Source organism: Pungitius pungitius, chromosome 20 (genome assembly GCF_949316345.1).
Source record: "Pungitius pungitius chromosome 20, fPunPun2.1, whole genome shotgun sequence".
NCBI classification, from domain to species: Eukaryota; Metazoa; Chordata; class Actinopteri; order Perciformes; family Gasterosteidae; genus Pungitius; species Pungitius pungitius.
The window spans coordinates 1246117-1259428 of NC_084919.1; the positions used below are offsets into that span (position 1 = coordinate 1246117).

The window sequence follows — 13312 nt, forward strand, 5'->3', positions numbered from 1 at the left end:
AGAGGCGAGGCTTATATGGAGGGCTTCCCCTCCCCTCTCAGAACAAAGTGCTGGGTCTGTTGTTTGCTCTTGTGTAATCTTAAGGTTGCCAGGTGACCGACTCTGTACAGAGGTTGCAGGGAAAAGTGTGTCTTAGTTCAAGCGCTCATGACTCGGCTTGTTTGAGGTTTTGATTGTTTTGAACGGCTTACCAAGAAATAATGAATCCTCATGTAAACGAGAAGTGGATCTTACTGTTTTTGTTGCTTCAGATCAAACGGTGGTTTTAAAGTCACGTGTTCGCCTCTGTAACCTGAGGTAACTGAACTCTACAATTAAGCGGATTGAGGGACCCATAAATCTTTGGGGCCATCCTTTGTTGATCGGACAGCAGATAAGCCTCTGAGTGCACGGCGTGTCTCCTGGTTTCTGTTGCCTTATTGTGAAGAGTCGCAATCACGACGTAGGATTTAAGACTGAAAAGAGAAACGACGTGTAAGACAGGATCGTTTCACAGGAAGTACCTGCTCAGTCATCAAAACTTTGCACATCACGGCAGCTGAAATCAACGTGAGACGAACCCAGGGCTCGATTATGGATGGTGGGACGTTCTCTGAGGAGTCTGCAGGTTCTTCTCTCCTCACACAGTCCTCCATTACCCTCCACACAATTATGCACCAACGTGCACCCAACGCCTGATGGATGGTGGGAAGAATGAAAATTTTAGTAAAAACTGGAATAAAGCTTTCAGCAGCCCACTAAGATATGACAGGAAGTAGGTGGACGCTCACACTCTCCTCGACTCTGACCTTAGGGATCAAACCTGTTGGGACAGATGCTTTAACTAGAGGTGTGAAACCTCTAAAGGTAAATGATTGTTTGTACCAGAAGATGATTTAATATGCCGCTGGTGGCAAAGATCATGATAATGAAAGTTGTATATGAGGTTGTTCTATGTCACCTTTATTCTTGTATCTTTATCTCTATCGTTGATGCACCTTTCTTCACAAAACAACAGTTTGAGATTTACACATTTTTAAATGTACCGTTTTAATTGTTCAGACTACCAAAGAACAACTTTAAAGAAGTTCAACAAGGAAAAGCTCATCTTTCCTTCTTCTTCCCGTCTAGGATTTGGAAAATAAACACAACGTTGGTTCATTGGTGGAAATGAAAGGAGTTGAGTGTGAACAGCATGATGACGTCTGGTTAACTATAAATATAGTGATGAAAATCATCTGTGTCCAACATTGCATCTTCTTTTTGTTTCAGCGACCTTTGACCTCCTGCAGTCTGGTTCTGAAAAACTCTGACACATAAAGTAAGTTTTATTAGTGGTCATTGAGGTCACATTGAAGATTAAAGTGAGCCTACATCTGCAAAGAGATTCTATACTGGGAAATTGAAATAAAACATATGTCTCTATACACATTTGTTTATTTAGATTTTATTTCATTATTGCTGTATTGTTGTTTTTTGTCCTGTTTAAAACATTGTAATATATTCATAATATTCATATACACACATATTTTCATATGGTCATCCAACACAAATATATTTAATGTAGGTAAAATAAACAAAACTGACATTGGCTTAAAGACTAAATTATTTTAGCTACTTAATTTTTGCTCATTTGTTTTTTTTATTTCCCCTCTTTTAAATCTTTTTCATGAGGTCCGTACAAGCAGCGCGACCCGGGCCTCCTCACACATCAAAGGGAACAGCACACACTGTGAGTCGAAGGGTTGAGAGTGAAGCCCACGCAGGGAGTCAGGTCCAGGTCCTGTTGAAGGGTCTCCTGAGGTTGAGCAGCAGCAGATTCCAGAGGAGGGGAAGTGGTCTCAGTCCTGGAGGTTCCTTCCTCTCGTCCTTGGAGGAGACGAGGTGGACGAGCAGCAGGACCACCAGAGCTCCAACATGGACATGCCTCTTCAAGAACAGGAAACATGATCTTCCAGAGCCTCCTGCTCTGCGACTGGTTGGGCAAAGACCTCTGAGAATAGTCTCCATCTAAAGGGGGGAGGGAAACACCACCAACACCCCCCACAAACTGTCTCCAGGCCCCTTCAGGTCCTCACAGCTCTCAGAATGTGACTTATTGCATAGGTAGTAGTAGTAGTAGTAGTAGTAGTAGTAGTAATAGTAGTAGTAGTATTAGTAGTAGTAGTAGTAGTAGTATTAGTCCAGCAGAGGGCGCTCAGAGTGTTGTGTAGAGTTCATTTTAGTCAAGTTAAATAAGACACAGACACACACAGTGAAACACTCACAGTAAGTATTTGGCATTTTAAGATGATTCAAATCCAATTATTAGAGAATACTTTGTTTACATTTGTTACATCATTAAAAATACTTTCAATACAATGCAATTCTCATTGGTCGATTCTTCTGCCTCCCTTTTGCAAACTAAACACACAAATTAATAAAACCATCAAACCATCAATGAAAGACTTAATAAAACTGAACATATTTATGGTTACCTCGCAAAACCCTTTTGAGGAATTTATTTAGAGTTCAACTTCAACAGAATTCAACTTTTATTCCATGATGAAATTAAACCAGCTGCAGTTTGTTCGTTGCTTCTTCAGGTGCTTTGGAAAAAAGTTGGTTTATGTGTCCGTATTGTGACGTTCTGCTTTCTTCATATTAATGTGCATCTTGTATTTATTTCATTACATTGATGATGTGTCTTTGAGGGAAATGGCCTCATATTTACATGTCATTACGTGCTTGGCCACCAGGTGGCAGCACTCTGCAGGTGTCTGTCTGTCACAAAGAAGAAAACCAGGCGTCCATTAGTCACACTTTCACCCTCAAGTTCATATTCTCATATACTTTGAATCAGGGGTGCCAAACTCGCGGCCCGCGGGCCGAGTCCGGCCCTCGGGACGATATTCTTTGGCCCTCGCCTTAATATAAAGTTTATGTTGGTGCAGACCGTGAGTTTCATATTGTATTGACCCGCTGTTAGCTGCTGTGTGGACATTATGATGTTATGATGTTCTGGTTTCCTACTGTGTGCCTGTACAGTGAATGCGGCATGCATGTGAGTGACATGGGGGCGGGGTCGTGTGTGTGTGTGTGTGTGTGTGTTTGTGTGTGTGTGTGAGTGTGTGAGTGAGAGATGAAAGGCTTTGGATGTAGCAGGAGGGTGAAGTTCATAGTTTCCCGCCTTTTCTCGCGCAGGTCGTGATGGATCCAGAGCCTCATTTATAAATCACAAGGTGATCACGTGACAGCGCAGGTACGACAGGCACAGGTCCCGACGCTTAAAACAGTGCACACATGCACTTATTTGGGCTACACTGCAGTGACGTCATCAGTCTTTGTGTCAGTTATTAATATCTTGAGCAAAGGCGACTTCTGTGTCCAGCGGAGAAAACGAACGGAACACACACACACACACACACACACACACACACACACGGCTCCTTTACGCACACGCTGCGCTGTGAGGTTTTGGAGCTTCTTTACGCAGACGGATTTGTAACGTCATTGAGTAACAACACGCCGGAACAAAGTAAGCACAAAAATGATGACGTGACTGAAGCCCCGACCGTGTCCAGCAGCATCTGAACCCCGTGGTCACACAGTGAGCCTCACAGAGTCCTCTCCTCTCCCTCTTTGGGCTCCACTGCGCACCGGAGCGCGTCAGAGCGCAGATCCACAGCTTCATCGTCTAATTCCAAAACAAACGTCTTAATTCACAGGAAGTCCTTAGTTGGTTGAAATAAAACAACTACTGAAGTACACAACTTTATTTGTATTAGAAATGCAGCTTCTGTAATTTGTTACAATTCATGCATTAATCCGGACTTTTCAAATGTACTTAGTTCGGTTTATGCAACATAAAGTCTTCGTTAGGTTCAGGAAAATACTGAAATACTCAGTTAAAGGTTTAGGAAACGTTTTAGTTAAATAAAGAGTAGTTATTTTGATTAGACTCACTGTGTGAGTGACGTGACTGAAAGAAATGAGCGTTGTCGTTTCACACAGGAATCAAACATGATGGAAGGTCAGAGTTTGTTGGATCTGCCCACTTCCTTTATTTAATAATAAATATCAAACAATATTATTACATTATATATTCTCATAGTTTGTGGGTGGAGGGTGAGACCATAAAGGGATATTTGGTCTAAATAGAAATGCAGAAAACAGCGTGTTTATTTATTTGTTGTTAAATTCGTCTGACGGCTCATCAAAGACACATCTGGGTATTTGGGGCTTCTTTAGTTTACATGATCCTGATGGAGGGAACCAGCCTGCTGAGTTCTCACGTGATCTGGTCTCCACTAAAGGCTCAAACCTGCAGAGCTGCTGCTGTTACACAATCTCACCAAAACACTTCCTCTTCACTTCAGAGGAAACAAGATGCAAAGAGGAACAAACCACTCCTCAGAGCTGTGACACGGCGTCTCTAGCAGCACGATGAGGAAGTGACGCTGGTCCAAGCAGAGGAAGCAGAAGCTGCGTCTGTGAGGGAGAAGCACTCGGTCAGAAGCCCTGAGGAGCAGAGACACCATGGTGGACCTCAGAGGGACTCAAAGGACTTTCTGTGTGATGCTGCTGCTGCTTCAGGCTACAGGTAAGAACAGGAAACACACAGCAACTGTTGCACCAACGTGAGGAGAGTCCAACCCTCCACTGTCATGTCCAGTGTCCCCTGGACGTCTCATGCTGTTATTAATGTCTTCATCGCGTGGCACTGGAGTCTGAAGAGCTGCATTCTTACCTCACTTCTTTCATATGTGTCAGTAGTAAGTGGACGAACCCCCTCTGACCCCCACTTCCTCGTCAGAGCCGGAGATGACGTCACTTTACCTTCTAACCATGTGAATCAGGAAAGATGTGATGGTTCTACTTGGCTTTACAGTCGTACTGGACCAGCTGAGGCGCTGGTTGAACTTGGGAAGATTAAGAATGATTCTGTGATTCTAGAAGCTAAAACCAACAGAATGAGTTTGACAGCAAACTGTTCTCTGGTTATAAGAAAGGTCTCAGGTGAAGATGATGCTGGTCGTTACACCAACAGAGACTTTGATGAAGCAGGAAGACAACAAGGTGCAGATGGTGTGTCTGATCTGAATGTTATTACAAGTGAGTATTTACATGAAATCATTTCAGCTCAAACTGTCCACACACTGAAACATCATTTAAATGATGAAGAAGTTAATTTAACTCTTGTTGTTTTTCTCACATTATGAACATCTTCACCAGTGGAGGAAAATGACTACGAGGGTCTGGTTGTGTTGTCCTGCTTTGTGTTGAGATTCTCTGAGTGTAGACACACATTAAAGTGGCTTCATGACGGTGATACGACTGATGTGATGACATCACACGTTGCTTGTGAAGCCACTGTGACGTTTCCAGCTCCTCTTCATCAGAAGTCAAAGTATTATGAGTCACTGAAATGTGAAGTGAGAGACGATCAAAGTGGAAAAACTGTGCATTTTGAAGCCTGCAGTCAGTTCTCATGTGAACAAACAGGTACGTTTGTTTTAAGATGACATCATTTTATTCCTCATTCAGTCTCCTCAGGTAGTAAACGCTGATTTATTTCATCTCCTTTTCTTGTGTCTGTGTTTCATTTTCAACTAAAGCCAAAGGAGGCCCATCGGGGGGGGGGGGGAACAATACACCACCTGACAAGAGAGGCTCTACAACAGGTAGTGATGTCCTGTCTCTCCTTATGAAGGTTATATCAATTGTTATGAATTATGAATGTCTAAGTGACACATGTTGCTCCTGGTAGTTTTAAATCTCTAATTGCTTAACAGAAAACACACATTTTGAAAGGGTTCCATAGAATTGTGATAAATATTCTGAAAAACCACAATGAAGACCATGTAGCAAACATTGATTTATTTAATTTCAATTTCTTCGATTTTATATTGATTTCTTACGTCGATTTCATATCATTTCAACTATAGCCAAAGGAGGCCCATCGGGGGGGGGGGAACGTCACACCACCTGACCAGAGAGACTCTACATCAGGTAGTGACGTCCTGTCTCTCTGTCACGGTTTGGGTCCTCTTCCTGTCTTATTTTGTAGTTTTCTTGTCTCTCGTGTCTCTGGGTGAGCTTCACTTCCTGTCCTGTCATGTGATTGCCTGAGTGTCTCCACCTGTGTCCAATAATAAATAAATAAATAAATATTAAAAAATAAAGTCCATGTAGCAGACACATTTATTCTGATCTCATTACAAACATCTCATCACATTTTATTGATGGTTCTTATTCGGTTAAAGACACTGATTGACTTATTAAAGTCAGTTTGGTGCCTGGTGAAGTGTTTAAATTAGGGCCGGGACTCGATTAAAAATATTAATCTTAATTAATTAGAGGCTTTGTAATTAATTAAACGAAATTAATCGCATTTTAATTGCATAAATATTTGACCTGAGAACAGTGAGAAGTAATTTTTTTCACATGGATTTTTATTTTTGTTCAACCAATTCCAGCAGACAAGTGTATAAATAGCATATTTAGAAATATAGTACTTTCAGAAATTCAGGTAGCCTATAGGTAAGTAGACCTTCTGTAAACTATGTTTTTTTAAGTAGACCAATACTTTCAAGTACATTCAGAACATTGGTTATGGACTTAGTTACCCTGGTCCTTAAACCAGTCATCTGGTGCAGTGTGGGTTGGGTGTGGGTCCTTGTACGTCCACGCTAGCTGCTAATTGTGTTGCGTTGAGGTGATACTTGAGGCTCGATGTGAATTCCTTGTTGCACAGCTTGCACACAACCACGCTCTTATCGACGCTTCCATCCGTGTGTTTATTATAAGAAGATTTCCCATTCACGGGGCCACCCGACACGGTCTCGTCAGCTTCTTCGTTCATGTTCACTGTGGTTTGTTGTTGTCTGAAGTCATGAACGCTAGTTGGTGCTCCAGTATAATCGGTCCTCCGAAACTCATCCAGTGAGAAACGTTCCGCGGTGCAAAAAATAAGTGTAAAAATGCGTAAAAAATGTTTAATGTGTTATTTTTTGTGTAATTAATTAATCTTAATTCACATTGTAATTAATTAATCGTAATTAACGCGCTAAGGTCCCGGCCCTGGTTTAAATGTTCTTATCCTCCCTCAGCCTGGTGGAAGTGGCTCATCATCACGCTGGTGGGTTTATTCGTCCTCTTCATCATCCTCGTGGTCCTCATCAGACGGAGAGCTGAAGGTGAAAAGTTACACATCCTCATCAAAGGATTTTATTGCTGAAGCTAAAATTGACTTTATTTTATCTTTTCAGGGAAAAAAACACAGACGGACGAAAGCATCGTGAGTTTTAAATCCACATGAAGTTAAATCTTTGTTTTTGTTGATACTCGATTGAACAAAAAACACTTGAACTAATGTGCAGACTCCCAGGGACACATTTTAAACTCACCTGTGACTAAACATGAACCCTGAAAGAAGGAATGATTTCCTCTTTGAGTATTTCACGATGCAGTTTGCAGGGGAATCCTTTAGGAGACCTGGTCAAACATCAATAAGAACCTCCTTTAAATCCAGAGTGGAGCTGAACAGAAGAAGAGGAAGTAGAAACGTGTGCAGTTGGCACTAATAATAAGAATGTGGATGCTTTCCTGCAGGGAATGAGCTCTCAGCATGCTGGGATCCAGCCCGGTCCAGAACCCCGTCAGGACGCGGTGAGTCCACACCAGCTGCAGCCAACAGCTACACCCACTCACCCATCGGTCTGCAGCAGCACCACCCACACGGCTACACCAGTCTGACTCGGACTCAGAGAAAAGGGGAAGTTACGACACTCTGCTGCAGCGTCTCTGAGCGGCCTGTTGTTGTCTTCTGTGTGCAGGCCGACCCCGAGGAAGGCGTAGCCTACGCCTCCGTCAGCTACACCCAGACGGCCGGAGGAGCAGCGCGGGTGAGCTCTCTGATTGGCTGCACCCATGAGGAAGGGTTTGAGCTGATTGCATCACCATGCTAACCACAAGCATGATGCTAACACACTCCCAATGCTACATGCTGAGCAAGTGTAGTCACACACACACACACACACACACACATCGTTCTCCTGGTAGAGAGTTTAAGCATTGGGCACAAATTAGAGCTGAGGCTGATGGAAAGTATTTAATTTTTGCTTTTATTCTGTCTTTACGTTGTTGTCTTTGCGTTGTTGTCTTTGCGTTGTTGTCTTTGCTTTGTTGTCTCTGCCTCGTGGTCTTTGTGTGCGTTTGATGTCGTGTTGAATCAAGTCGTCATCATGTGATCTTTCCCTCTCGTTTCCAGGCTCGGGTCATTGATGGTGACGATGGTGATGATGCGGTGACTTACTGCACTGTGAAAGCTCCTCTTCCTCCTTCTTCTTCTTCTTCTTCTGGAGCCTCTGCTGATCCCAGCGAGCTCTACGCGGTCATTAACAAACCCAGACACTGATGAGTTTCGCAACACTTTACAAGGTGAAAGGATTGTTCCAAAGATGCTGGTTTTGGTCCTGAAAGACTCTTGTTTGAGCAGTGAGGAGGATTCTGTTCACGATGACCTTTGACCCAGTGAACACACCTCAGACTGAGACGCAGTGGACCAGTCAGACTGCATACTTTGATGGTGACATGAGGACACACCCCCTCTGATGAAGGACAACAAGCTGCAACAAGCTGCATCACTTCACTCCGTCTGATGGAAGCTGAAGTGAAGCACGGAGATCCTTTTCTACAGACCTGCTGAGGACAGAAGAGAGCTGCACACTGAGGAAGATCATGTCTACAAGATCAGTAAGTGCAGCTGTGATTGGTGGAATGACATCATTGATGCTTGTGAACGTGTGATTGTTTAAAGCTGGTAAACAAGATGGCTCCTGTGTGAGCAGGCAGAGAGAAGCTGCTGTTAGTCTGAATGATGACACTGTGATGAAGAAGAGGAGCTCAGTCTGATCTGGGGTCTGTGAGGACTGTTACTGATGAGGAGGGGAAGGGAGCAGACGGAGGGGCACTAGGACCCAGCAGGGACCACAGAGCTCACCTGGGCCTTTGTTCCTGCACTGAAACCCACCTGAGAGACGCTCTGTTTGCTCTCACCTGCTGCTTCAGTCCTTTAAGTCCACAAAGCTTCATGTTCATTTCTTCATCTGCTTCAAACACATTGAATCACTTTGTAGTGTTTGAATGTGTTTGTGTTTCCTTTAGTCTTCAGCTTTTCTCTTTGATCACCAGGTTGTAGTCGACCAGCTGCTACAACTCAGTTGAGGAGAAACAGCTTGTAGATTCGTCACTGCATGTGCAATAATATAATAATAAGAGATTTAATGTGTAGTAAAGCTGAATAGAACCGTGGATAACATCCACAGAGAATGAGTACTCCACATTCATATATATTTTTCAGTTGAAGATTTTATATTTTTATATTAAAATCTTCATCAGCGAGACGTTGTTAAAACACGAAGGACACCTCTATGTGACCGTAGTGACGTCAACAACCAGCTGCTTGGGCATATCTTAAGTCATTATTTCTAACCCTTCTTTTTTGTGGTGGAAATGGGTTTCTATAGTTATTAGAGACACAAACCAATTAAAATAAAATAGAGCCAAGGGTTAAAAAAACAACCTTTGAAGTTGTACAAAGCTTGTTTTGGACCGAGCTGGTTTTTAATCCACGATACATTTTACAGTGTGCAAGCAGGCATCTTTTCCGGCTACTCTTACCCACAATGCTTTGCACAGCAGATATATGAGCCAGTGGGTTCAACATGTCATGTGATGAGGAAGTAGAATCCTGCATGTAACAACATGTACTTTGTGAGAAGCTGCAGTTTGTCCTGAAGGCAAATAGTTTAACACCTTCAGACCGATACGTGAGACACTGATGAGTTTCGCCCCAACAGGTTCAACCAGATCCTCAAAGTGAAGAATAAAAACACTCTCACATCAGACTCTGTTCTCTCAGTGAATGTTTTATTCAATTTAAACATGTGTTACAAAGGTTTCTGCTTCTTCACGTGGTGCCTACTAGTCTACATGTAGAAGAAGACCAGGTGACAAAGAGGGGCTTTGGATATTGGAGGAGAGAGAAGTTCACTGTTTCTAACCTGAATTACATGGAGCTTTACAATTATAATCTCATTTAATGGAGCCAGTCTTTGTGCACAGGGATGACGTCTCAAACCGCTCATGTGTCCGGGTAGAATAAACATCTAAACTTAGTGGAGTACTGAAGGGCTGGGATGTAGCGCACGATTCTGAGGACGAGCACAGAGCGTCTTACCCGCTGAACTGTCTCTACTCAGGAGACGTGATCTCACGAGACACTGTCTCTTTGTCTCGTGTTTCACTCCCTGATGTTTGACTGTGAGGAAAGTTGCTGTGAAGCCAACACACACAGCTACAGGCTGCCACCTCTCAGTTTCCCCGTGTCACACACACGCTTTTGCATGTTTTCACACTCACGCCTCACATCTAATGTGTCACGCTACAAACACACAATCATCACCTTCAACCTCACTGATGTCACTAAGTTTAGCCGCTAGCCAGACACCTCGTTAGCGATGTTAGCAGCTGGTTGTTACACAGACATTGATGCTGGTATTAAGTGTTCTAGCGTCGGCTTCTTTGTAACGTTGTTGTGATGCTACACAGCTGCCGACTTTCACTAAACCTTGGAATGAGATTTTGGAGGTTGGAGGTGATGCCAGGTGATTGGTTGGTTGAATGCAGCTTGGTTACCTGAGCAGATGTCAGAATGAGCTTCAGTTTGGGGCCACGCTCCTCCACATGATACCAGCAGGAGGCCTGGTCTCACAGTGACAAGGTTTCATCACTGAATGAAGCCTGACACATTTGGGACAAGAATCACAACCTTAAATCACTTGCACAAAACTCTTGATCAGCACTCAGCTTTTGTTTATTGATGTCTTCATTTAAAGCGCTCTGCAGAGAGAGAGAGATTTGATTTTTAAAAAACCTTTATTTTACCTAAAGCAATATCAATTTGTGGACAATCTAACAAAAATATAATATAAATGTATTTAATATAATCAATTAGGACGATCTGGACTCTTTGTCAGGATCCTCCTCAGCCGGACTGACACCTCACTCGGTCCCGGTTGTGCTCCCCCCTTCTCTGTTGAGCTTGAGAAGGAGCTTCCTCGGCCTGAAGACCTCCTGTTGGGTGAAGTCTCCAAGTGCTGTATGGTGCTGTGCCGTGTTGTGCCTGAACGCCTTCATTGAACGATAGTTCATGAACTCGTTCATATTTTGGGCGAACGTGAACTGAACGTACTGTATTAATGCCCGATGAACGTTACTGTGAACTCGTTCATTCTGGTGTCTATGAACGGCGCGTTCTTTCAGGTTAACATCGTTCGATGGGTAGCGTGTAGCAAAGAGACGGCGTATAATAATTTAAATGAGTTTTATGAAGTTACTGACAAGGACGGTGTGGATGGGAGGAATCTGACCTTTCTTTGCAAACATTTGCACCTTAATGATAACTGTCGTGTTTTTGTTCCTCGTTTAAAAAAGACCATTGAAGCAGCATGTGTTTGAGGATGTACTGTAGGGGTGAACGCTGCAGCTGCTGCTAGTGTGGAGTGAATGGACAGCAACATTAAAGCAACAATCCCCTCAATGCTAATGTAAACCCTGGTTGGATAAGGATTCAAAATTAGATATGAAGATTAAATCTGATGCATAGCTTCAGTGTTAAAACTGATCAAATAAGTGCTGTCTGTGGTTCTGGGCTGTGGCAATAATTTTGAAAAATAATAGCTTGCAGCAACGTATGGAAAAAAAGTTCATTTTTTGGAACTGTGAACTTATTTCAAAAATTTTGAAGTTTGAACTATGAACTGAACTAGTTAATTTTTAAAATTTGTGAACTAAACTTTGAACTAATTCATGTAGAAAGTAAACTTTCCCAACACTGGCTATAGGACCCCGGAAGATGGTGAACTATGCCTGGGAAGGGCGAAGCCATGCCGGTACGAGCATGATGTGCAAATTAGTCGTCAGATCGAAGTATAGTAAAGACCATTTGACAAGTGGCCCGATAGGGGCCCCCGGACCGTACACTGCTGGGCATTTACACACTATAACTGTCATATTTATGAAAGCAAAAGGTTTATCTTGAAATGTATTGTTGTCATGATACAAGGGAACATAGGTGAGTGTGTTTGGATGTGAAAATCAGTATATATATTTTGATATTTGTATGGGACACACAAAAAAAGAAGAAACTCAGATTTGCTTGGGAAAAAACTACTTACAGAGGCTTTATCCCGATAAAACATAAAGGACGAAGCCTGGAAGTGTCCGTTATGTTAGCCTAGTGTGTGGACAGTATATCTGTAAAGGTTTTACTTTGATTGTGTAAAGCAGAACAAATAAAGAGAGACTTAAGTGGAGGCCTCACGGCCACTTCACGCACAGGGCAAGCAATGCAGCTCATACCTCACCGTTTGCCGGGAAAATTATAAGTCCCGCCCCTCTATGGAATCGTCAGAGCCAATGGAATCGAGCCAGACCCACGTGGGATAGATCGCCCGCTTTCCTGGCCAGTAAAAGGAGGAGACGTGTGGAGCGAGAAATGACGCTCCGCTCTGAGGGTGAAGCCCCACCCCCCTTTTCCATGTAAACGAGACGTAATGTTTTGAAAGAGACACACACATGCGCTAAGCGTTTAGCATTCGAGCCCCCGGATAGGGTTGCCAACTCTCCCAACCCCAAATCAGGGACACTTTCGCGGGCTGACAGGGGGCGGGGGGGGTTCTAGCGGTTGATGGGGGGGTGGACTTTGCACTCGCACAACTTCACAACAACCGGGAGTTTTTCTCATTGATTTATGAGGCTGGATTGGAAGTCGGGACTGGAGCTGTCCAAAAGCTGGAGAAATCAAAATGCCCATAATTCGGGATGTCGCGGGTATGTCACGGGACGGCTGGCAGCCCTACCCCCGGAAATGATGCATTCTTTCATTGAAAACTCATAAAAAATAAGGCAATTTATGTTTAAAAAGTCATAATGTGATTCGAGTGCTTTGTGTTTGTTTTGTTTGGCGATTAGTGGCTTTAAGGCTGAACGCTTCTTTACGGTAACGCCCCCACTGGAAGTGCATTTTTTAAATAATGCGCCGTTAAAGCCGTTGCGTGGCCACGCTTTCCCAAAGAGACACTCAACTCTTCGCAGAAACGAATAAACGGAAGGTCTTCTACAGTCTCTGATAGAAGATTATGAAAGAATAACGCATACTTCTCTCTGGAAATGCCATCGAAATGCAAAATATTGTGTTTCTCACAAATAATATGCTGACCGTCCGCCATGATTTTCTTTTCGCTAACGGGAAACTTGATAGTCACGTGACCTATTTGCAAAGCAATGT

General features: G+C 43.2%; 1 protein-coding gene across 2 annotated transcripts in view; it reads left to right on the forward strand.

The window, feature by feature from the left end:
* The first annotated feature begins 7058 nt into the window (after positions 1–7058).
* Positions 7059–13312, forward strand: part of LOC134107809 (NACHT, LRR and PYD domains-containing protein 3-like) — a 54802-nt gene continuing 48548 nt past the window's right edge. For both annotated transcript variants that reach the window (XR_009942796.1, XM_062559399.1), the window contains exons 1-5: positions 7059–7157; positions 7230–7258; positions 7573–7629; positions 7797–7865; positions 8231–8715. The gene's annotated coding sequence lies outside the window, so the exon portion shown is untranslated. The remainder of the gene's footprint in view (positions 7158–7229; positions 7259–7572; positions 7630–7796; positions 7866–8230; positions 8716–13312) is intronic.